The sequence below is a fragment of the Nycticebus coucang genome, chromosome 3, assembly GCF_027406575.1.
Source record: "Nycticebus coucang isolate mNycCou1 chromosome 3, mNycCou1.pri, whole genome shotgun sequence".
NCBI classification, from domain to species: domain Eukaryota; kingdom Metazoa; phylum Chordata; class Mammalia; order Primates; family Lorisidae; genus Nycticebus; species Nycticebus coucang.
In genome coordinates, this window is record NC_069782.1 from 105109154 (window position 1) to 105133496 (window position 24343).

Here is a 24343-nt window from a genome sequence, read left to right on the forward strand (position 1 = left end):
TTTAGTTTGGTTTACAGTGTTTTGATAGCTTAGGGATAACAGTGGTAATACTTATTGTGCGTGTACTATGTGTATTTTCCTAGGTTTTTTACACGTGCTGCATCATTTAAATCTGACAATAACATTTTTATTATTTTATTTTATAGGTAAGAAAACCAAGACAAAAAGATATTAAAGAAGTTGCCCCAAATTAGTTATTAAGAGGCAGACCTGGGATTTGAATCCAGACATTCTAGTTCTAGAACCAAGCTTCCTACCTGCTGTCAGGAATGATTTGCCAGGATTAAAAAAATAATAAAATAAAATAAAGCTAAGTGATTTCACATAATCAAGGAATTCCTGTTTCTCTTAAACAATTGTAAGACATGGTGAGAATCCACTGGAGAAGATGAGTGTCCTCCCTGTGCATAGGACACTTGCTCCCACGTGAGGCGTGTCCTCCCTGTGCATAGGACACTTGCTCCCACGTGAGGCGTGTCCTCCCTGTGCATAGGACAATTGCTCTCACGTGAGGCGTGTCCTCCCTCTGCATAGGACACTTGCTCCCACGTGAGGCGTGTCCTCCCTGTGCATAGGACACTTGCTCCCACGTGAGGCGTGTCCTCCCTGTGCATAGGACACTTGCTCCCACGTGAGGCGTGTCCTCCCTCTGCATGGGACACTTGCTCCCACGTGAGGCGTGTCCTCCCTCTGCATAGGACACTTGCTCCCACGTGAGGCGTGTCCTCCCTGTGCATAGGATACTTGCTCTCACGTGAGGCGTGTCCTCCCTGTGCATAGGACACTTGCTCCCACGTGAGGCGTGTCCTCCCTGTGGATAGGACACTTGCTCTCACATGAGGCGTGCCCTAACTCTGCATAGGACACTTGCTTTCACATGAGGCGTGTCCTCCCTCTGCATAGGACACTTGCTCTCACGTGAGGCGTGTCCTCCGTCTGCATAGGACACTTGCTCTCACGTGAGGCGTGTCCTCCCTCTGCATACGACACTTGCTCTCACGTGAGGCGTGTCCTCCCTCTGCATAGGACACTTGCTCTCACGTGAGGCATGTCTTCCCTCTGCATAGGACACTTGCTCTCACGTGAGGCATGTCCTCCCTCTGCATAGGACACTTGCTCTCACGTGAGGCGTGTCCTCCCTCTGCATAGGACACTTGCTACCACGTGAGGCGTGTCCTCCCTGTGCATAGGACACTTGCTCTCACATGAGGCGTGTCCTCCCTCTGCATAGGACACTTGCTCTCACATGAGGCGTGTCCTCCCTCTGCATAGGACACTTGCTCTCACGTGAGGCATGTCCTCCCTCTGCATAGGACACTTGCTCTCACGTGAGGCGTGTCCTCCCTGTGCATAGGACACTTGCTCTCACATGAGGCGTGTCCTCCCTCTGCATAGGATACTTGCTCCCACGTGAGGCGTGTCCTCCCTGTGCATAGGACACTTGCTCTCACGTGAGGCATGTCCTCCCTCTGCATAGGACACTTGCTCTCACGTGAGGCGTGTCCTCCCTGTGCATAGGACACTTGCTCTCACATGAGGCGTGTCCTCCCTCTGCATAGGATACTTGCTCTCACGTGAGGCGTGTCCTCCCTGTGCATAGGACACTTGCTCTCACGTGAGGCGTGTCCTCCCTCTGCATAGGACACTTGCTCTCATGTGAGGCGTGTCCTCCCTCTGCATAGGACACTTGCTCTCTCTTGAGGCGTGTCCTCCCTGTGGATAGGACACTTGCTCTCACATGAGGCGTGCCCTAACTCTGCATAGGACACTTGCTTTCACATGAGGCGTGTCCTCCGTCTGCATAGGACACTTGCTCTCACGTGAGGCATGTCCTCCCTCTGCATAGGACACTTGCTCTCACGTGAGGCGTGTCCTCCCTCTGCATAGGACACTTGCTCCCACGTGAGGCGTGTCCTCCCTGTGCATAGGATACTTGCTCTCACATGAGGCGTGTCCTCCCTCTGCATAGGACACTTGCTCTCACATGAGGCATGTCCTCCCTCTGCATAGGACACTTGCTCTCATGTGAGGCGTGTCCTCCCTGTGCATAGGACACTTGCTCCCACGTGAGGCGTGTCCTCCCTGTGCGTAGGATACTTGCTCTCACGTGAGGCGTGTCCTCCCTGTGCATAGGACACTTGCTCCCACGTGACGCGTGTCCTCCCTCTGCATAGGACACTTGCTCTCACGTGAGGCGTGTCCTCCCTCTGCATAGGATCTTGCTCTCACATGAGGCGTGTCCTCCCTCTGCATAGGACACTTGCTCCCACGTGAGGCGTGTCCTCCCTGTGCATAGGATAATTGCTCTCACGTGAGGCATGTCCTCCCTGTGCATAGGACACTTGCTCTCACGTGAGGCGTGCCCTCCCTCTGCATAGGACACTTGCTCTCACGTGAGGCGTGTCCTCCCTGTGCATAGGACACTTGCTCTCACGTGAGGCGTGTCCTCCCTCTGCATAGGACACTTGCTCCCACATGAGGCGTGTCCTCCCTGTGGATAGGACACTTGCTCTCACGTGAGGCGTGTCCTCCCTGTGCATAGGACACTTGCTCTCACGTGAGGCGTGTCCTCCCTCTGCATAGGACACTTGCTCCCACATGAGGCGTGTCCTCCCTGTGGATAGGACACTTGCTCTCACGTGAGGCGTGTCCTCCCTGTGCATAGGACACTTGCTCTCACGTGAGGCGTATCCTCCCTGTGCATAGGATACTTGCTCTCACATGAGGCATGTCCTCCCTGTGGATAGGACACTTGCTCCCACGAGGCGTGTCCTCCCTCTGCATAGGACACTTGCTCTCACGTGAGGCGTGTCCTCCCTGTGCATAGGACACTTGCTCTCACGTGAGGCGTGTCCTCCCTCTGCATAGAACACTTGCTCTCACGTGAGGCGTGTCCTCCCTCTGCATAGGACACTTGCTCTCACATGAAGCGTGTCCTCCCTCTGCATAGGACACTTGCTCTCACATGAGGCGTGTCCTCCCTCTGCATAGGACACTTGCTCTCACGTGAGGTATGTCCTCCTTGTGGATAGGACACTTGCTCCCACATGAGGCGTGTCCTCCCTGTGCATAGGACACTTGCTCCCACGTGAGGCGTGTCCTCCCTCTGCATAGGACACTTGCTCTCACGTGAGGCGTGTCCTCCCTCTGCATAGGACACTTGCTCTCACATGAGGCGTGTCCTCCCTCTGCATAGGACACTTGCTCCCACGTGAGGCATGTCCTCCCTGTGGATAGGACACTTGCTCCCACGTGAGGCGTGTCCTCCCTGTGGATAGGACACTTGCTCTCACGTGAGGCGTGTCCTCCCTGTGCATAGGACACTTGATCTCACGTGAGGCGTGTCCTCCCTGTGCATAGGACACTTGCTCTCACGTGAGGCGTGTCCTCCCTCTGCATAGGACACTTGCTCTCACATGAGGCGTGTCCTCCCACTGCATAGGACACTTGCTCCCACGTGAGGCATGTCCTCCCTGTAGATAGGACACTTGCTCCCACATGAGGCATGTCCTCCCTGTGCATAGGACACTTGCTCTCACGTGAGGCGTGTCCTCCCTGTGCATAGGATACTTGCTCTCACGTGAGGCGTGTCCTCCCTGTGCATAGGACACTTGCTCTCACATGAGGCGTGTCCTCCCTCTTCATAGGACACTTGCTCTCACATGAGGCGTGTCCTCCCTCTGCATATGACACTTGCTCCCACGTGAGGCGTGTCCTCCCTCTGCATAGGACACTTGCTCTCACATGAGGCGTGTCCTCCCTCTGCATAGGACACTTGCTCCCACGTGAGGCATGTCCTCCCTCTGCATAGGACACTTGCTCTCACATGAGGCGTGTCCTCCCTCTGCATAGGACACTTGCTCCCACGTGAGGCGTGTCCTCCCTATCTCACATGAGGGGTGTCCTCCCTCTGCATAGGACACTTGCTCCCACGTGAGGCGTGTCCTCCCTGTGGATAGGACACTTGCTCTCACATGAGGCGTGTTCTCCCTTGCATAGGACACTTGCTCTCGCCTTTGCCTTCCTTTTATTTGGCCTACTTGTCTCATTTTTTTAACAGCTTGACCCTTGCTGAGATTCTTGATGCACCTCATCTAATTCTGTGTTTCTCACCTAGTGTACTACTGCCCCGAGGGGACATTTGACAATGGCTGGAGACATATTTAATGACCTCTATCGGGATGGGAGGGTGTTATTGCTGTCTAATGGGTAGAGAGCAGGGTTGCTGCTCAACATCTAAAGAAATATCTTTTCCAAAACATCAGTAGTGCAGAGATTGAGAGACACTGATTTAATTCATCCCCTCCATTCATTGAGGAGAAAACTCAGGCCAGATCCCAAAGCAGGGCAGTGTCAGAGTGGCAAGAGACTCCACACTTCTCCCTCTTCATCTCCTTGTTACGAATTTGTAGGCCTGGACAGAGACTTTTGATCAATGATATTGTTCTAGTTTGTTTTGTTAAAATGAGCAAAAGAGAACTCAATATTATAGTAGTTGTGAAAAATCTTTATTGTCTAATCTAAAGGATGGAAGATTTGCTAATTAAGAATCTTCTAATTAGCCTGAAGGAAAATTTTGTATGACTTTAAAGCTGTTGCCAGAATCTAACTTTAAATCATGCTTTTCAACGAAGCTATAATTTTGTATTTATTATTTTATATAACACACACATTGAGGGGAAATATTACTCCTTTTTCTTTCCAAAGTGTACAGTTTATAAAGAAAAGGAGACACACTGCTTTTTGTTTTGACTCGATTAATAAACAAGGCCAGGAAATTTAGAGCAAATCTCTAAACCATGTTCTTTATTGTGGGGCTTTATGGTTTTGTAGTCTGGTGAGATAAGGTGGTAGTTTGAGCTCTGATCTCTGAACTTTGCCTTGTGTAGATTCCACCCAGGCGGTTGCCATGGCTCAACTAAGGTGTTTTGTGGCCGAACATTTCTGAGATTTTTGTTGAAGACCTGAAATGGGTCATACAGATCTGATGCCTTCACTGATGGCCCTGACACTACTCGAGGGGCAGTGGGGAAAGTCAGAGCTGGGAGCTTTACCCCTGTGTGATGGATGGAGTAATAGCTAGGGTTTCCCCTGAGTTAGGCACTGCTGAAAGTGCTGTTGTATGGGTTATCTCACTTAATCTCATTACACCAAACTCTGGGGATACATAAGGAAAATATATTATCCTACATAATCAAAAGTCCAAGGTAGAGGGCAGCACCTATGGCTCAAAGGAGTAGGGCGCTGGCCCCATATGCCGGAGGTGGGGGGTTCAAACCCAGCCCTGGCCAAAAACTCCAAAAAAAAAAAAAAAAGTTCAAGGTAGGACAGATCCAGGGCTGTTGCTTTGGTGACTTACCCATGCCTTTGGGGTTCACCTTCTTTCTATCATTCAAGCCTGCTTTTCCTGGAGTGTTGGATTGGGCCTCGGGAGACGGCTAGAGGTAGCAACATAGCCCTTGCAGTTCTAGGCACCATATTCTGACATGTAACAATTTCCAGAAGAAGGAAAAAGATCATTGCTTTCTCTATGTGGGTCTTTTTTTTTTTTTAATTCAGTGTAGAAACCTTTCCAGAACTCTCCTTCCCCATCCATCCCCTCACAACTGATTGGCAGAATTTTATTACTTATCCATTCCTTAGCCACTAGTTAGCAAGAGAAATGGGGTTGCTGTTACGGGTATAGTGAGACACCAGACTGTGAGGAGGAGGGTTAGCTAAACAAAATCAGGGTTCTTTCAGCAGAAAGAAGAGGGAATGACTGACAGGTATTAGGAAACCAACAGTTTCCTACAATCATTTTGAGTTGGGTTGAGTGTCTGTTGCTGCTGCCTAATCTCACGGCATGACAAAAGCCCTTACCTAAGTGAGTGGATCAAATTCTATATTGCAGGATCACCTAGTTGAGTTTTTAGAGACTCAAGGTAATGCTAGGGCCTGCCAGGTTGGAAATACCGCCCTCCTGGCACGCCTAAGAACTGCAGCCTCACTTGCTGGTTGTCACCAGTTACTGCTGTGCAGCAAGCAGCGGCCTCACAGTGTGAGGACTGAACTTATCCCCTCCCTTAGCTGATAAGCTTCCCCCCTCAAACCCAGGGAAACACCTGGGTCTTCTTCACCCTGCTTTGGTGCCAAATTTGCTCCTTTGAAATGTCTAGTAAGTTGCATTGTCTACTGATTTCATCCAGATTGACTTTGGTGAGGAACCCAGTGATGAGAGCTGCACTCCCACATGGCCAGATTGGTTCTTTCTTCTGGTAGAGTCTAGACTTCTGCACAGCAAATCAGTGATGCTACTGGCCATGTATGGATGCTGGAATTCCTGAGCTTGAATCCTAATCCCACCAACTGCTAGGAGAGGACCTGGAAAGCTACTTCATTTCTCTAAATCCTGGTCTCCCCAGCTATAAAATGTACATATGGTAACAACAATATCTGACTCTCAGGGTGATATTCCCTGCTCAGATTAAATGAGAAGGTGTTTGTGAGGTGGTTAGAAAAGGGCCTGACCCACGGTCGGTTTCAATGAGTGATAACTATTAACATTATCACTTAGGACACGTTCAGAAGTTCGAGGGTTTTCTATATCTGACCACCTAACACTTGTAGTCGTCAGTGTCAAGATCTAAAATCAGACAAAAAGGTTCTTTTAATTCTGACGGTCCTCTAACCTTCAGCTTTGTTCCCTGAAAAATGTCCTGTAAATGTAAAATACCATTATTGTAAGAATTACATAAAATCGTGCACCCAAGTCTTAATTAGATAAAACTATTAATAATATTCCGATATTCAGTGACAAGACTGTGTTATCTGCCAAGACTAAGTGTATCCTTTTCCCTCCCAAGTCGAAGTCTATGTGTATTCCTGAGCTCCAAATTTGGATTTTTTTTCTTCTTCCTCCCCTGTCAGTATACCAAAAGCATTCTTCAGGCTTCCAGGGATCAGGGAAGTTTGTTTAAACTTCTGATTTACAAACTGGCTGGCAGTTCCTCCTCCACCACCTTCAAAGCCTTGGGTCTAATAGGGATGCAAATGTCTCCCCTGGTAGCTGAGTATTGCTTCTGTCATTGGAGGGAAGGCTCTGGGCCATCCAGGGCAGGACAGTGAGCCAAAGAGGACCCCTCCCTGGGGCTCTCCATCTTTGTGGGGAGAAAATGATGGTGATGTATGAGACAGCGATGCCTTTGGAGTCCAACGAGGACATGACAGACAGGATAATATGGGAGGAAAGCACTGTCTCTGTAATGGAGACGGATGGCTTTTGCTTGTCTTCCTGGCATTGTTAGCACTGAGGCTGAGCCGGGCCTGCTCCCGAGGAACATCACTGGGTGGCAGGTTCCGCATGTCAGCTGCGCTGCCCTCGGTGGTGGCCTTCAGCCCTGGCGGGGCTGAGACGACAGCTGAACAGAGGCGCCTGGGGGCACTGAGTGGGAGCCCCGATTCCCTGCAGCATTGACGCCCGTTGGTCAGGGATGACAGTCCTAATTTGATTGGCTTTTCCTTTCTTTACTCGTATACCTTTAACTCCTCCCGGCTCCCTTCCCTTCTCAAAAAACTAAGTTAAGTTAAAACTATAACAACTTAAATTAAAAAAAAAAAAATTAACCGGGCCCCCAATCCTCACCCAACCCCACTTGCAGGCCCCTACTTGGCCACAGGAAAGAAAGCTTAAAACTAGAGTAGGAATGTCATCTTTAGAAATCATCTTTGGGAGCAGTTTTATTAATTCCACTTCTGTGTGGTTACCACATGTTTGGGGAAGAAAATTGATTTCACAGATCCGTGTGGGAGCTGAAGATTTGGCTCTGAGGCGGCAGAGAAAACCCACCACAAGAGCAGGCTTGCTAATTGACATACAGAAAAGACGTTCTTGAAGGAGACTTTTTGCTTAGTCTCGCTGTGTGAAAATGTAATATTTAATTCAATGTTATGTTTTTAAAGAGTGGTTCGATTTTCTTCTCTGTCCCTATGGACTCCCCCTGTGCCTCCTCCCCAAGATTTCCACTTAGGAAATTCAATGGTAAACTGGACCAGGTGTTAAGTCATAATTTTTGGCTTCAAAGGCAATAACCAGGGGCTACCAGAGTAGTTCAATGTAGAACTCCAGTAGAAACGTGCCCTGGGAAGGAATCACTGCTGCTTCTGCTTTGCTCCTGTTTCAGAAATTGATTGAGATGTTTCTGGTCTGAGAGCAAAATCTCAGCAAGGCGGGGAGGGTAAGTGATTCCAGCCAGTTGGGGAGTCCTCTGGGATGTGGCACAAGTCCATTTACAGCTGTGAGAGGTCACTGTTATGATACCTTGCCCACACTTTTTAAAGGGGTAGAAACCTCTACAGTCAGATGCTTTGAGGTGTCAGATTGAATGACTGCACCATCCAGCTAGAAATCACTTCTGATTCCAAATAAATAATAGGCCAAGCTGAAGAAAAAAATCTCAATCACTAGATCTGTGGGTGGTGGTGGGTGTGTAGCTGCTGTTTTAGAACTTTAAATGTGGGTTCCTTGGCATTAGCTTTATTTAAATTAGAGTGGTAGCTCTTCACACCCTCTGAAAAGTTAATAGCCCACCTTACAGAGGATGGTAGCCCACAGTGTTTCTATGTTACTAATTATACTGCCCTTGTGGGAGGAGTACAGGGTGCTTTAGAGAAGCACAGAAGATGGGGTTCCTCCCTAAATAGCTCCCATGGTGACCTGAGACAGATAAAAGGTTGATGTGAAATGGACAGGTGCTTATGTCTTTGCCCAGACATTCAAGAAGTCCCAGAACTGGTCACTCTGGCATTGCTGAAGGCCAGCTGTGGTCACTTCGTTCCTCCCTCTCATCATTTTCATTTGCTCCATCCTCTCTCCTCTGTTCAGTGCAAGCAGGTCCAAGCTAAGCTGGGGGTGGGTAGGAGGGAGGCTTTTCCCCATTTTTAGGGCTCTGCCCCAAAGTTCCCCCGAGAAGTGTGACAATGCTAAAGTAGGTCAAGCAACGTGGCTGAGCATATCCTGGTCATGGACCCTGAGTAACTGGTGGAGGTTATGGGAAGGGAAGAAGGCACCAAAGAAGGCTGGGCGTGGGTGGGAGGCCATTCCAAGTTCAGACGACGGCCCTAGGACGGCTGTGGGGCTCATACTGAGGCTCCCGGGGCGAGGAGTTGAATCTCAGCTCTGTTGTTTCTGACCCTCTCCGTGACCTTGGCTGAGATCAAAACTTTCTGCATCACAAAACTCTCCCCAGAAAAATGGGAGTTATTTTACTTCAGCCTGCCAGAGAGGGGTATTATTTCAAACACTAAAGAATTACATTAAAAAAAAAAAAAAAGTGAGACCCAGGGGAAGGAAGGAAAATGGGGGCTGTGAGTAGAGAGGAAGTGACACGTTTCATGAAATTGGAACTTTTTAAGGTTGTTTTGGGCACAGTTTCAAGAGGAAGTGGCATTTATTAAGACAAACAATTACTAATCTACTCTCTATCAGGAGACATATCTAAGTTCAAGCACACACTTTTTTATTTTTTTTACTCTTCTGGATTTTGAATTTTCAATTGAGTGCTGTAATATGAGTGTAAATCTGATTGAAGGAAAACAATTTAAGGAAGACGTTAAATTGATTTCTTGCTTTCTGATTTCTGTTACATGTAAGCAAGTTAGAGAAAAATGATCAGCAGTCAGGAAAATCTAATGTTTTTGGACCTCTTCCTAAAGCCCTCTTCCCTAGTTAACCGGTAAGTCTTCCTTTAACCAAGACCTTCTCCTTTGAGGGCTCCCCTGTGCCCTTTTGCTGGTCAGGCTCACCTATATCCTAAATATAGTACACAAGACAAGACTGGTCTGTTTTCTCTACTTAACGGGCTGCTTGAAGACTGGAAACACCTGGCCCATGTTAGATAAGAGGTCAATGTTGACTGTAGGTGTAAAACAGAGAAATAAAGATTATTCCTATGTTGGTTTAATATTGTATACCAAATTATTATAAACTCGGTGGCTTAAAACAACATACAGTTTCTAAGGGTCTGGCATCTAGGCACAGCCTAGCAAGGTCTTCTGCTGAAAATCTACTCAGAAGACTATAGTTTTATCTGGAGGCTCTGGGGAATGATCACTACCAAGCTCATCCAAATTGTTGGAAGAGTTCATTTCCCTGTGGTTGTTTGAGGGCCCTTGCTTCTTACTGGCTGTTGTCAGGAAACCATCCTCAAGTTCTAGAGGCCAGCGCAGGTCACAATATGGATGTTTGCTTCTTCAAGGACCGTGGGAGGACCTCTAAACTGGTCTCATAACATAATCAAAGAGTAATATCTCACTACCTTTGCTGTATCCTATTTTTTTCTTTTTATTTATTTTATTGTTAAATCATAGCTTTGTACATTAGTGCAATCAAGGGGTACATTGTGCTGGTTACATATACAATCTGAAATATTCTCATCAAACTGTTCAACGTAGCCTTCATGGCATTTTCTTAGTTATTGTATGTAGACATTTGTATTCTGCATTTAGTAGGTTTCACCTGTACCCATTCTAAGATGCGGTCTCAGCCACAGTCAAGGGGATGGGATTAGACAAGGACATATATCATTGGAGGGTCATGTTAGGGTGTGTCTGCCTCAGTCTGTATCTTAGCATAAGCACTTTCCCTCCACAAAGTCTATTTTTTTCCTTCTCTTTGAGGCTTGCTGGAGAGTAGATTAGTATTTATAGTCTGTGCTCCATGATTTGGAAAAGTTTTGGGGGTTTTTTAATTTTTTTTTTTTGAGACAGAGCCTCGAGCTATTGCCCTGGGTAGAGTGCCAGCAACCTCCAACTCCTGGGCTTAAGCGATTCTCCTGCCTCAGCCTCCCAAGTAGCTGGGACTACAAGTGCCCACCACAACACCCGGCTATTTTTTAGTTGCAGCTGTCATTGTTGTTTGGCAGGCCCAGGCTGGATTCGAACCTGTCAGCTCTGGTGTATATGGCTGGTGCCTTAGCCGCCTGAGCTACAGGTGCCAAGCCAAGGAACAGTTTTTATATTTTGTGGTTTCTTTTTTTTTGTAGAGACATAGTTTCACTTTATGGCCCTGGGTAGAGTACCATGGCATCACACAGCTCACAGCAACCTCCAACTCCTGGGCTTAAGCGATTCTCTTGCCTCAGCCTCCCGAGTAGCTGGGACTACAGGCACCCGCCGCAATGCCCGGCTATTTTTTGGTTGCAGTTCAGCCGGGGATGGGTTTGAACCCGCCACCCTCGGTATATGGGACCGGCGCCCCACCAACTGAGCCACAGGCACCGCTCTATTTTGTGGTTTCTTGTTCAGAAAATAAATATAGCAATCTGATATCTCTCAGATCTTGTGCTGAATAAATTCCTCAGGTCAGTTATTGAACTTTTGGTTCTCAGCTCCAAATTGGCTCTTATTTCCTCTCTTTGTTGAATGATGCTGGGACTCTACAAATTGTATTTCTCCTGTGCTAGCTGACCTCTTGTTAGGTTCTTACAGTAGGGGACAGGAGGAGAGGACAGGGGACTTGCTCTTTTCTCTTTAGCTATTCATGTGAGCATCACCCCAGCAATGGCTGTGTACTCATCAGTGACAGTGGGTTCCAGGTCACCTTCTCCCAGCACCTCCAGAGCCGGTCGAAATGCAGCCTGACAGAGAGTAGCACTCACTGCTCCTTCCATGGAGACCTGCCCAGCTCCACAGGATTCTCCACTAACTTGAAGGTTCTGACAACTCCTGTTTCTTTTGTTTGTTCTCTTTGGTGGTATGAGAAACTTACCTCGGCTACTACATTGGTTTTAGCTCAGTGTTCTCATTTTTCTTTGTCAGTACTCCAACATCTACTTATAATACTCCTATATTATATTTCCTCTGTCAAAATACTTACTATGGTCTATTTTCCTGACTGGACCCTGGCTGATGCAGTACTATAGTTTCCATCCAACTTGCCGAGAAACTCTACAGGGTTTCAATAACTACTCTTGGCATTTTATCTACCAAAGCAGCTACTAAACAGACATATGAAACCCCTCTCTTGTCTCCACACTGGGGTCGCAGTTGACTTTGCCCACTTATTCAAGTCTTCCTGGGTAAGTAGTAATAGATATAAATAGGCACACATGGGGTGATTCATACATTTACTCCCCAAATTACAGTGAATCATGAGTACAGAGATTCCAGTCTTTGAGAAGCTCGGACTTAGAAATCAGTAAAGCTATTTGTGGAAGTTATGGGATATACCCAGATATCTCCATTTCACAGAAGAAGAAAGAGAAAGATTAATTTCCATCCAAGGTCTGCTTGCCAGTAGAAGCCTCGGAGCCAGGAACTATAGCCACAGATGTCTTCCCTCCTATCCTCTGAACTGGTTGCACTTTCTGGGTTTCTTCACTTTTTAAAGGGCATCTGTACCCAAGTTCAAAATCTTTGAATCCCTGAAAGATGAATCCACCCTCTCGTTCTCCCTTAAATTGGGCTAGCTGATCTTTCTCCTAAATGTTTCTCCCATCTGTCTGCTTTATCTGCTTTCTATAGTCTGAGGCATGTTTAGGCCCTCACTGTCTTTTCCTCAGGTCATTAAAATAGCCAAATAGCTTTCTGATTGGTCTCTCCACTGCTGTCCATTTGGCACACTGCAGCCAGAAGAATGTATCTAAAATATAACTCGGAGAATATTACTCTTCTCCCCTAAAACCTTCAGTTGCTCCTTATCGACTGTAGGGTAATGTTCAAATGCCTTCTCTGGGAATTTCCTTCAAAATGTTATCTCAACCTCTGTTTCAGCCTTACTTCTCACTTCTCTCTGTTGGATATCCGTATGCCAGCCAACCCTGTCCATGGCCTCCAGGACCTGGTCTGCACCCTTTCTCTTGCTGAGAGAAAGTGACACACTGTGCCATCATCCCTGAAATCCCACGCATCCTCTAATATCTAGCTCAAACACCACCTCCTTCAGTCATTGTTTCTTGACTACCATAAACACGTAATAGATAATCTCTTAAGGAAGCACAGGTGGAGATAAGAACCACCGCTGCTGTCTGTGCTCTTTGTACACATCGCCTTTGCGTCCTCCTGAACATCCTGTGAGAGGCACTTTCTGTATGAAACATAAGGAAACTAACTCAGTGAACTTGCTCAAGATCACGTAGGTTGTTTTCAATCTCATGCAAATTATGCATATATTTTCTCACCTTTCTTCCAAATGGATAGCTCAGGCTAAGATCTCCTATTCTGACCTTCTGGGGTACTTTTGTGCACAGAGGGCAATACATCACCTGTTTGCTGAAGTTTCAGAATTCATGGCTTTAGTTACAGAATTGTTTTGCCACATTCTTTGGTGCTGGATTTTATCTGATTTGGGGGGGGATTATATTTCAAATGTACACTCGTGTTTTACGTAATGTAAGTCAAGAAGGGGGCTGTTTCTAAAACATTTGGAATAAATTGAGTCACGTTTACCTGGTGGTGTGCTGTGAGAGATGATGTTTATTTGACAGTGGCTCCTGAAGTCTTTGCTTTAAGGAGTCACAAATGAACACTTAAATTCAGAAACCCATTCAGTTAGTAAAGAAATAGCGGTGAGTCCTCATCCCGCAAAGAATCTTTACAGTAATCCCTTAGTTTTCTAAGTTTGAATTTTTGTTTAATTGGCTGGGGGTGTCTTGATATTCGATGGAGGATACATGTCTATTTAGGAGAATTGAATATAGTTGGGGTTGGCTTGGGAATTATTCAAAAGCTACTCAAAAGGCTTATTAAACAAAAAGTCAGGAGCATAGATTCAAAGTTGTGAGTTAGAATTTGGGGTCAGCAAGAGATTGATTCTCCTAGAAATAATCAGGCTAACCTTTTAGAGGGTAGCGTTCTTAGGATGGACGTGTAGATAATAGTCGGAGTCACATGCAGAGAGAGACATTTCTGGCAAATGCACTCAGTTGCCTTTGCCCTGACTTGAGAGCTGTGAGAGTTAGGGAACCACTCCCACATTTGAGATTACTTTCAAAGAACCAAGGGCTCCTTATGCAGCCTTACTTCCGGGGGATCACTTTGTATTCCTGTGAGGGCCCAGGGAACAGAGATGAAGTGTCTGAAATGCGGGGGAGGAAGGAGAAAGCTCAGGAAAGAGGCAGGGGACAACTGGCTGCTGTCATACAAGTGGAGCAAACTAGGGGGAAAGACCATTCAGTGTTTCCTCTTTCTCTTTCCTGGGCACCTAGTTAGGAGCCACTCCTGTAACCCTTGATATGGGCTGGTTGCTCAAATGAAATATCCCTCTTTGTGCATGAAGACCTCACAGATGGCTTTTCCCTGGTGGGCCCTGAGCTTGGAGGGTTTCCTGCACTTCCTTGAAGTCCTGTTGCTCTTTCTCCACCTCCTGGCTTCAGTTAGAGTTGTTCCGGGATCATAGACTACAGCAGAGTTAACCGGGCACCTTCTTGCAGGTCTGGTCCTATCCCACTGTACTGAGGGGACACAGAACCCCAGACCTGCACTGGCAACCTCCCTGCCCTGGCCCCACAGCTGTGCCTGGGGAAGCCACGGACACTGATCTCTGCTGACACTGGAAAGGGCATAAACACAGGGAAGGGGGACCCTAAATTCTTCTATTGTGGTCCTGTATGTAGGCTAAGCACACGGAGTGCAGATAAGGAGGGCAACTATATAATTTGTCATAAGCATGAAGTCACTTCTGAGAATAAAAAACGGCACCAAACTGTTATGTTTGGCCAATGGGTAAGAACTGGGGCTGTCTCAACCAAATCTGGAATCGTCCTACTGAGAGGCACTTGGGTCTCAATTCAGTCAGCAAACAATTCCTAAGCACATCTGTAACTGGCCTGGCCCCTTCCATAATTGGGTATAGAGATGTCAACAAGTGATGACATGACAGAGTCAGGTGCAATCATGGAAGCAGGTGCAGAGGCAGCAAAAGGAGGTGAGGTTCTCTCCAGGCAAAGTACCAGGGAAGGCTTTAATGAGGGGAGTTTTGAAAGACTGGTGCTTCATGGCATAAAGATGGGGAAAGGGGATTCTAGGAAAAGAAAGCTATAAGTATAAATTCACAGGTGCCTACACATACACAGCACATTGAGGGTTTGTAAGAAAAGTGACATTGGTGGCAAGCGAAGGGTGCAGGAGAAGTGCCTTGAGAAAAAGACCAGCTGAATTCCAGCCCTGGGCAGCCTGTTGGCCACACCAACCAGCTTGGACATACTTGATCAGAGCAGGTCAACAAACTGTGTTAGGTGTAATAATGGAAGCAGGTGCAAAGGCCAAAGGCAGTCAAATCCAGTCTGCCACCTGTTTTTGTAATCAAGTTTTATTGGAATATGGCCAAGTTCATTGATTAAAAGCAGCTCATCAAGGGCCACTTTCACAGTACAATAGCAAAATAGAGCCATTGCAGCAGAAACTAACTACATGGCCAAAAAGACCTAAATTACCTGCTGTCTGTTCCTTTTGCAGAACAAGGCTGGCAATCCCTGGCCAAGAGCCATGGTGGAATGATGGAGGACTTTAAGTGATGATATAGATATAACCGCATCTCTGATTTAGAAGGATCTCACTATGTCAGGTGGAAAATGGTTTGGAGAAGGAAAAAAAGCTGTGATTCATGCAACCAACCTTTAGTGAGGGCTACACTATGCCACATGGGGCCACCAGGCTGGGATGCAGAGATGAAGACACATCTACTCTTTATGATAATTACAAACCAGACAAGGAAAGGTCAGGCCCCAGACCAGGCCGTAGAAATGAGGATGGGTGGGGGGATCAGAGTAGGAGGGATAAGCCTGAGAGAGGTTTAGAGAGGTGGAATGAGAAATTCTAGGCTCCAGATTTGGGACCAGGTGGTTGACAGCAGCCTTCCCTGTGATGAGGACCCTTAAGGAGCAGCAGGTTTCTTTTGTAGCTCACTCCCCCGTGGCCTCTTTGAACTCACTGCACTTGCCTATGAGACAAATGTCTCAAGAGCTTTCTAGAAACATAGATTTTTTTTTTTTTTTTAGAGACAGAGTCTCACTTTACCGCTCTTGGTAGACTGCCATGACGTCACAGGACTCACAGCAACCTCTAGCTCTTGGGCTTCCGCGATTCTCCTGCCTCAGCCTCCTGAGCAGCACAAAGCCCCACTATTTTTTGTTGTAGTTCGGCCAGGACTGGGTTTGAACCCGCCACCCTCGGTATATGGGGCCGGCGCCCTAGATGTTTTAACTGGATTTAAATGTATAACTCTTGATATGGGCTGGTTAGATGGACACCTGAACAGAAACTAATTTAACCATGTGTGTGCTATCTTAATTCATTGTCACATAAAAAAGAGCCAACCCCTGACCAAACTTGAAGGTTAAGGTCTTTCACGAGCCCATGGAAAACGTCTGCTGCAGCTGCTCCCCTGAGGTGGCAGGTGGAAAGGACTGGACATCTTCATGCTAGTCACCCCAGGAGGTGCTAACCAGGTATGTACTGCATGGAAGTCTGAGCCCCAGTCACTTTGGTCCTGGCAAAAAGAGCCGACACCCTAAGGGCTTCAGTCTAACACAGTTTAGTAAGAGCTTGGAACACAGGTGAGTGGAACTGTGGGGATGGTGAGGCATACAGAGACTCGCAACAGCAGAAACTGTTCCCTCTTCCTGGCTTGCAGGAAAGGAAAGGCATTGTCAGACCCAGTATGAGTCACAGACCTGAAACAGCAACCACCTAGAGAAATTGGGGTTGTATGGAATTCCAGCCACTGATGAAACCATGATCGGGCCTAAAGGGACAGGGGTACATCTGGGGGCAGGGGGGAAATAAATACTCCAACTCCCAGGCCTGCCCTCTGATCTTCTGGTATTGCCCATGGGCTGAACCCAATCAAAAGCCCTCCATCCCCCAGCAGGGCAGCTGTGGGTAGCATAGCCAGTGGTGGCCACACAAATCCTAAAAGAGAAGGGCCTCTTTCTGATTTCTTACAGTTCTGCAGAATTTGGATTTGGTCACACTTGTACTGTTGAACGGTTAGTAGAAATACTAAAGCACTTGGACAAATACATCATTACTTAGCTAAATAAATATTTAACATTTATATGTTTTTGCAAGTAGTTTAGAGACCCCAGCAAGTGCCAGGTACTTTACTATGAGTCACATACTGAGATGGCTAGAGGGGCTTGTAAAGACAATGCTCTATGTGAGCATTCTTAGCACACAAAGCTTTTGGAGAATTCCGGCAGTGTAGATTACTGGAAGTGGAGTCCTGGACCCAGGGGAATTCACAGTTTACAGGCAGTCCCAGGTTATGAATGAGATAGGTTGTATGGGTCTGTTCTTAAGTTGGATTTGTACATTTGCCGATTACCTGTAACTCTCTGTGTTTGTAAATGTGAGTATACGACAGGCGGGTGTTTGTAACTCGGGGACTGCCTATACATTTGGTAGATATGCACACATCCCTTTCAAAAGAGGCTGACATTTGGGCATGTCTGTTTTGTCACTTATGGCTTCTTCTGGTCACTGTTGAGGCTGAACATCTTCTCACATGTCTAACAGTCCTTTATAATTTCTCTTTTGTGAGACATAGTGGTTTACGGCTTGGTGTCTGAAGTCAGAATCCTGGTTTGTCTGAAGTCCGAGTCTGCCTTTGCCACATATTGACAAGTCATTTAACCACTCAGTCCTCCCATTCCTCACGTGCTAAGTGGGAAAAATGATGGTATCTATCCTTGGGCTGTTTGCAGATTAAGTGCTTAGGTAGTGTCTGGCACTGAGGGAGCTTGATGTAAGGACTGACTGCTGTATTATTTGCCCACATCTTTTGCTTATTTTTATCTCCCAGTGATATTGAAGCACAAGAGGCAGAAGATAGCCCGATTCTGTAGCTCTGGTCCTGTTTCTGAAACGTCAGTTCCTGTGCCATGATCTACACTGCGACGGTGGCACTTCCTTTTCCTACCAGGACCCCAGGCAAGGCTATGTGTTGATGGGCAGAGGGTCCTTTAAGTGCTTTGGTTCTCCTGGCATCTTTAGAATCTGGAGCCCCTGGAATTTGAGCAAAATTTCTGCCAGAGTCAGTTTGCCCCAGGGAGAGACAGCCATCCCCAATGTATCCCCTGCTCAGGGCAGGCCTGGAGGCCCTTGAGCTCAGCCAGCCTTTGCTCTGGTAGCCACCAGATGGAACTGCGACTGATCCGGAGCTCTGGGCCTGCAGGAGGCCTGGCGCTCCGTGGTGCTCTCCCTTGCAGCAGGGCTGAGGGCTGTGGTTGTGGCCGCCTGAGCTATTGCTGCCGTTGGGGAGATCACACGCCCACAAGGGGAATGCCTCAAGTGGATGAAAAAAACTTAAAGGAAGAAGAGAAAAGCTGCTTCTTTTATAGGCCAGCCTCACAGTTACGTAACTCTGACTGTACATTTTCAGATTTTCCACACAAGTGAAGGTCACCTTAAGATAGATTGCGAAGCATGTATCTCAGTCACAGGAAAGTTCAAGGGTGTGAATGTGTTTCAAGCATTACTTGGCGATGAATGTAGAGACTTCCTATAGTGAGACTGAGGCTTACGTGGGCAACAGAAGGAAGTCACCACCATGCCGCCAGCACAGTCAGCATCGGCACCACCAGCGCTGTCCCTTACTGATGCCCACTGGATACCGAGGGTTATCCATTGTGTTAGTGCTAATTCTCATAATAATAAAGCAAGGAAGATAGTATTAGCCCAATTTTGCTGATGAGAAGATTAAAATTAGGTAGTTTAACTGCAATGACTGACATCCATCAGCTAGGAAGTGGCAAGTTATATTTTGAAAACAGATCTTTCTGATGTCAAAGTTCCTGTGTTCTTCCATCGCCCAGGGCATAGGGCTGCAGAATGCAGAATTCTCAGGGACTTGAGAATCTGCAGTCTCTCCATGCACAAAGTTAGTGGCAACACTAGACAGATGCATTTCACTTCACTGCACTTTGCAGAGATATTGCATTTTTCACTAATTGAATGTTTGTGGCAACCTTGCGTAGAGCAAGTCTATCAGCGCCATTTCCCCAACAGTGTGTGCTCACTTTGAATCTCTGGGTCACATTTTGGTAATTGTCACATATTTCAAATGTTTTCATTTTTATTACATCCGTTATGGTGATCTGTAATCTTTGATGTTACTATTGTAATTGTTTTGCAGTGCCACAATCCATGCCCATGTAAGACAGTGAACTTAATTGATAAATGCCATTTTCTTGTCTCTCGCCTTCTCCTTGGGTCTTCCTACTCCCTGAGATGTAGAAATATTGAAATTAGGCCAGTTAATAACCGTACAAGGGCTTCTACGTATTCAAGTGAAAGGAAGGGTTGCTTCTCACTTGAAATCAAAAGCTAGAGATGATTAAACTTAGGAAGATATATCAAAAGTTGAGATAGGCCAAAAGCTAGGCCTCTTGCATCCCACAATTAGCCAAGTTGTGAATGCAAAGAAAAAGTTCTTGGAGGAAATTAAAAGTGCTACTCCAGTGAACACATGAATGAGAAAGTGAAACAGCCTTTTTGCTGATATGGAGAAAGGTTTAGTGGTCTGGATAGAAGATCAGACTAGCCACAGTTCCTTAAGCCAAAGCCTAACTCAGAACAAGTCTCTAACTCTCTTCAATTCTGTGAAGCCTGGGATTGATGAGGAAGCTGCATAAGAAATGTTGGAAGCTAGTTAGAACCATTTCCATAACATAAGGTGAAAGGTGAAGCTGCAAGTGCTGTTATAGAAGCTGCAGGAAGTACCCAGAAGATCTAGCAAGGTCAATGATGAAGGTGGCTACTATAGATAACAGATTTTCAATGTAGACAAAACCAGCTTAGACTGGAAATAGATGCTATCAAGGATGTTCAATGCCTACAGAAAAGACAATGCCTGGCTTCAAAGCTTCAAAGGATAGACTGACTCTCTTGTCAGAGGCCCGTAGAGCTGGTGACTTTAAGCTGAAGCCAATGCTAATTTGCCTTTTGGAAAATCTTAGGGCAGTTAAGAATTATGGTAAATTCACTCTGCCTGTGCTCTTGTGTTCTGTAAACGGAACAAAAAAAGCCTGGTTGACAGCACGTCTGTGTATAGCATGTTTTGTTGAATATTTTAAGCCCACTGTTAAGACCTACTGCTCAAAACAAAACATTTGTTTCAAAATATTACTTCTCATTGACAATGCACCTGGGCACCCAAGAGCCCTGATGGAAATATCTAAGGAGATTAGTGTTGTCTTCATGCCTGCTACCAATATCCATTCTGTACCTTATGGATCAAGGAGTAATCTTGACTTTCAAGTCTTACTATTTATTTTGTAGGGCTGTAATTGCCATAGATAGGGTTCTTTTGATAGGTCTGGGCAAAGTAAATTGAAAGCCTTCTGGAAGAGATTCATCATTCTGGATGCCATTAAAAACATTTCACAACTCATGGGAGGAGATGAAATCATTAACACTTCTTCCAGACTTCCAGGAATTTGGAAGAAGTTGATTCTCCTCCTCCGATATTGAGGGGTCCAAGACTTCAGTGGAGGAAGTCACTGCAGATGTGGTAGAAATAGCAAGAGAACTAGAATTATAAGTGGGGCCTGAAGATGGGACTGCATTGCTGCCATCTCATGATCAAACTTGAACAGATGGGTAGAGTTGTTTCTTATGGATGAGCAAAGGAAGTAGTTTCTTGAGATGGAAACTACTCCTAGTGAAGATGTTGTGGACATTGCTGAAATGACAACAAAGGATTTGGAATATTACATACAGCTGGTTAATAAAGCAGCAGCAAGATTTGAGAGGATCAATTCCAATTTTGAAAGAAGTCCTACTGTGGGTAAAATGCTACCAAACAATATCACATGCTATAGAGAAGTCTTTTGTGAAAGGAAGAGTCAATCACTGTGGCGAACTACATTGTCGTCTTATTTTAAGAAATTGCCAGACACCCCAACCTTTAGCTTCCAACACCCTGATCAGTCAGCAGCCATTAGCATCCAGGCAAGACCCTACACCAGCAAAAAAGTGGCTCACTGAAAGCTCAGATGATCATTAGCATTTTCTTTGCACTAAAGCATTTTAAAATTAAGGTTTATATATTGTTTTTTAAACATAATGCTATTGCACACTTAAAAGACTACAGTGTGGTGTAAATATAACTTTTCTATGCACTGGGAAACAAAAAAAATTTGTGTAACTTGCTTTATTGTGATGTTTGCTTTGTTAATTTGGTCTAGAACCAAACCAGCAATATTTCCAAAGTTTGCCTGTGTATTTTTTAGCAGACAAGTGTATTTCATAAAAGTCTTCACTAAAAAAATTAATAAAGGAATAAACAGCATGTAAAAGTTGGATATTACTGAGGAAAGCAGAAAGAATTTAGAGGCTATGATTTAGATTTTGAGTTCTGCCATTTCCTAGCTATGTGGGGAAAGTGATGTAACTCACCTGAGTCTCAGTTTGTCACCTGTAAAATGGGAACAATAATAATGTGAAAATAAGTGGCTGTAAGGCATATGGCAAACGGCAGTTATTTACATTACCTTAGTTATCTTCAGAAGAAATATTTTGAAATAGTGCTGGCTACAGATTTTTTCTTTTTAATTCATGGAAACCTGAAAGCGAGACCTGAAAAGGGAGGGGTGGGCTTGTTGAAACTAGAAGCAGAGTGATGAGCTTGGGTTATAGAATCAAGACTGAGTTCCAATAGCTGCATCACCAGTTAGCTGTGTGACCTCAGGCAAGTCACCCAACACCTCTGTGCTTCAGTTACTCATCTGTGATAGAAGGTGATTATGGTATTTCATTAGGTCTGTGTTTGGATTAAGTGAGACAGGGTAAGAATAGCGTGAATGTGGTGTATTAACACAATAGACCTTCAACAGATGCTAGGTAATCAAACAATGGTAGTCATCACTATAATAGTTAGGAAACCTGGGATCTAGGAGTGGAACTGATACCTGGCAATGACAATAAAGCAGGAAAGGGTGCCCTGTGAATTCAAAGTGCATTTTGTGACATAGCCATTTTTAGCCCTCCCTATATACAACTAGATTTTGGAAGGAAATTCCAACACTGATTGGAATAATTTAGCCAATCATTTCATAAATGATGATTTATTTTTTAATAAAGGCTGAGGGCATACAAAAGGCAGACCTCCCCCTACACACGGGTGATGGAAATGGGAATCATTACTACCATTCTGGAAAGCAAGTGAACAGCTATGAAAAGTCTCAAAAATGTGTATGTCCTTCGACTCAACAATTTGACTTCTAAAGCTTTCCTTCAGAAAATGTTCAGGGATATCCTTGCTCTGGGATATATTCATTTAATAAATTAATTAATAAATAAATTCATTCATTCATTCATTTAAAAACATTTACTAAGTGCCCTTGCTAGTCTCTGGGGATGGCATAGTGAAAAATAGAATGACAAATGCCACCCTGACAAAGCTAATAATCTAGTCGGGAAGACGATCATTAAACATGTGACTACATGGCCAGTTAATTCATCATTATGACATTAAATGCAAGGAAGGAGCTGTGTAGGGTCTAGGAGCACAAAAAACTGAGGGTCTTGATCTAGTCTGGAAAGTCTTGGAAGGCTTCCTGGAAGAAGTTCCATTTTGTCTGAGACCTGAGAGACAGCACGAGTTGGCCAGTGACTGGAAAGTGAGAAAGAGACTCAGGCAGAGTGAGCTGCATGTTGCAAGGCCATGATCTCTCCAGCTGTCACATGGCAAAGGCTTTGGAGGAGGGCCCAAGAGGATGGGAGGGGCCTGACTGGATGGCTTCAACTGCACAGATATCCATCACAGAGTTATTTACAAGAGTGAAAAACCGAAAAACAAAACCCTAAATGTCCAACAATAAAAGGACTAGTTAAAAAAGTTATGGTACGTCCATGAAAGCACTGAAGGAGTCCTACACAACCTCTTGTATCATAGAAAACTATGTTAAGGTAAAGAAAAAAATGCATGATACAGTATATTATTTCATGAATGAAAGTTATAAAACTTTATATACTGCGTAGTCCTGGTCTTATTCAAGAAGAATAGTATGTATAGACATAGAAACATCTGGGAGCAGGGATGCCAGCATGTCAGTAGTGGTTATTTCCAGGTGATGGGATAATGGGATTTTCCATTTTCATCTCTCTTTAGCCACACTTTTACAATGACCACACACACACACACACAATTACACTGACTGTGTTACCTTTATAACAAGAACCTTTTTCTGGAGGGTGTAGTTGGTTGGCAGGTTGATGTAGGGGTGAAGTGCAGGGGCCCTGGAGTTGGGCAGGCTTAGGCTTGGTTTTACCCACCGTAAGCCTGGCATCTTAGGTGTGTTTCTGTGAGCCTAACTTGCCTTTCTGCAAAATGCATCGTGATTGTTGTGTGGATTCCATGATATAATACCTAGAAAGTGCTTACAGAGTGTGGCCCATTAGTAATAACTCCACAGTGCTGGCTAGTAATAGTGAAAAGAAATGTAACCAATGTGTACAGATGTTTATCCCTAGAAGCCATTCCTCTGGCTGTCTGGTTTGTATTTAGGACTGCGTCGGGGAAGGGAGCCACATTCTATAGTCCTGGTTATTCTCACTATACCTCGTGGACTACGGGCAGGGGTGAGAAGAGTGCCCAGAAGTGGGCTGGGGCTGAGCAGGCAGAGTTTTCCAGGGCAAACCATGAGACTGGCAGCTTCCCTCTACAGCCCACACTTTATTCCCCTCCCACCCTCTCTCCACCTCCCACCCTTTTCTCTCACCTTCCTCCCACCCTCTCTTTGCTGTTTCCTATTCTGAATTGTAAATTCCTTGAGGTCCTAGACCAAGCACCAGTGGTCCACCAGTCCCCTCCCGCCCCACGAAGCACCTGCTGCTTGCCTTGTACAGCTGCTGTTCTTGGCTGTCCTAAGCTGGGAGACTTATTAGAGACGTTCTCATTGGGTGGGACATTGGGAAAGAGTGGTGGTGGAGGGAACAGAAGGGAAAATAAAAGGTCTTGGTGAAGGACGAAGAGAAAGCAACTTTGAACTCAAAGTGATCTGTGTTGCAGTCGGCTCTATTTTTTAAACCTACTTTTAGCTTTACTTTTAGGCAGATTCTCTAACCCGTCTAATCCTCCATTTCCTCATTTACAAATGGAAATAATATTGTCTACCACCTTGCTTATTGTGAGGATTAAATGAGGTAAGGTGTGAAAATACCCAGCAAGGGGCTTAGCTGTCTATTTAGGTTTACTTCCCTCCGAGGCTCTGAGAGAGGGGTTGATGGTTGATGGAGGAACAGGGATGTTCAGAGAACTGGAGGAGCAGCCAGCCAGCTTGTTTTGTGGGTGAAGAAGTTTGATTCGGGGCATGTTGACATTGAGGTGCTGTGCAGACAGCCTTTTGGAATTACCCATTCAGCA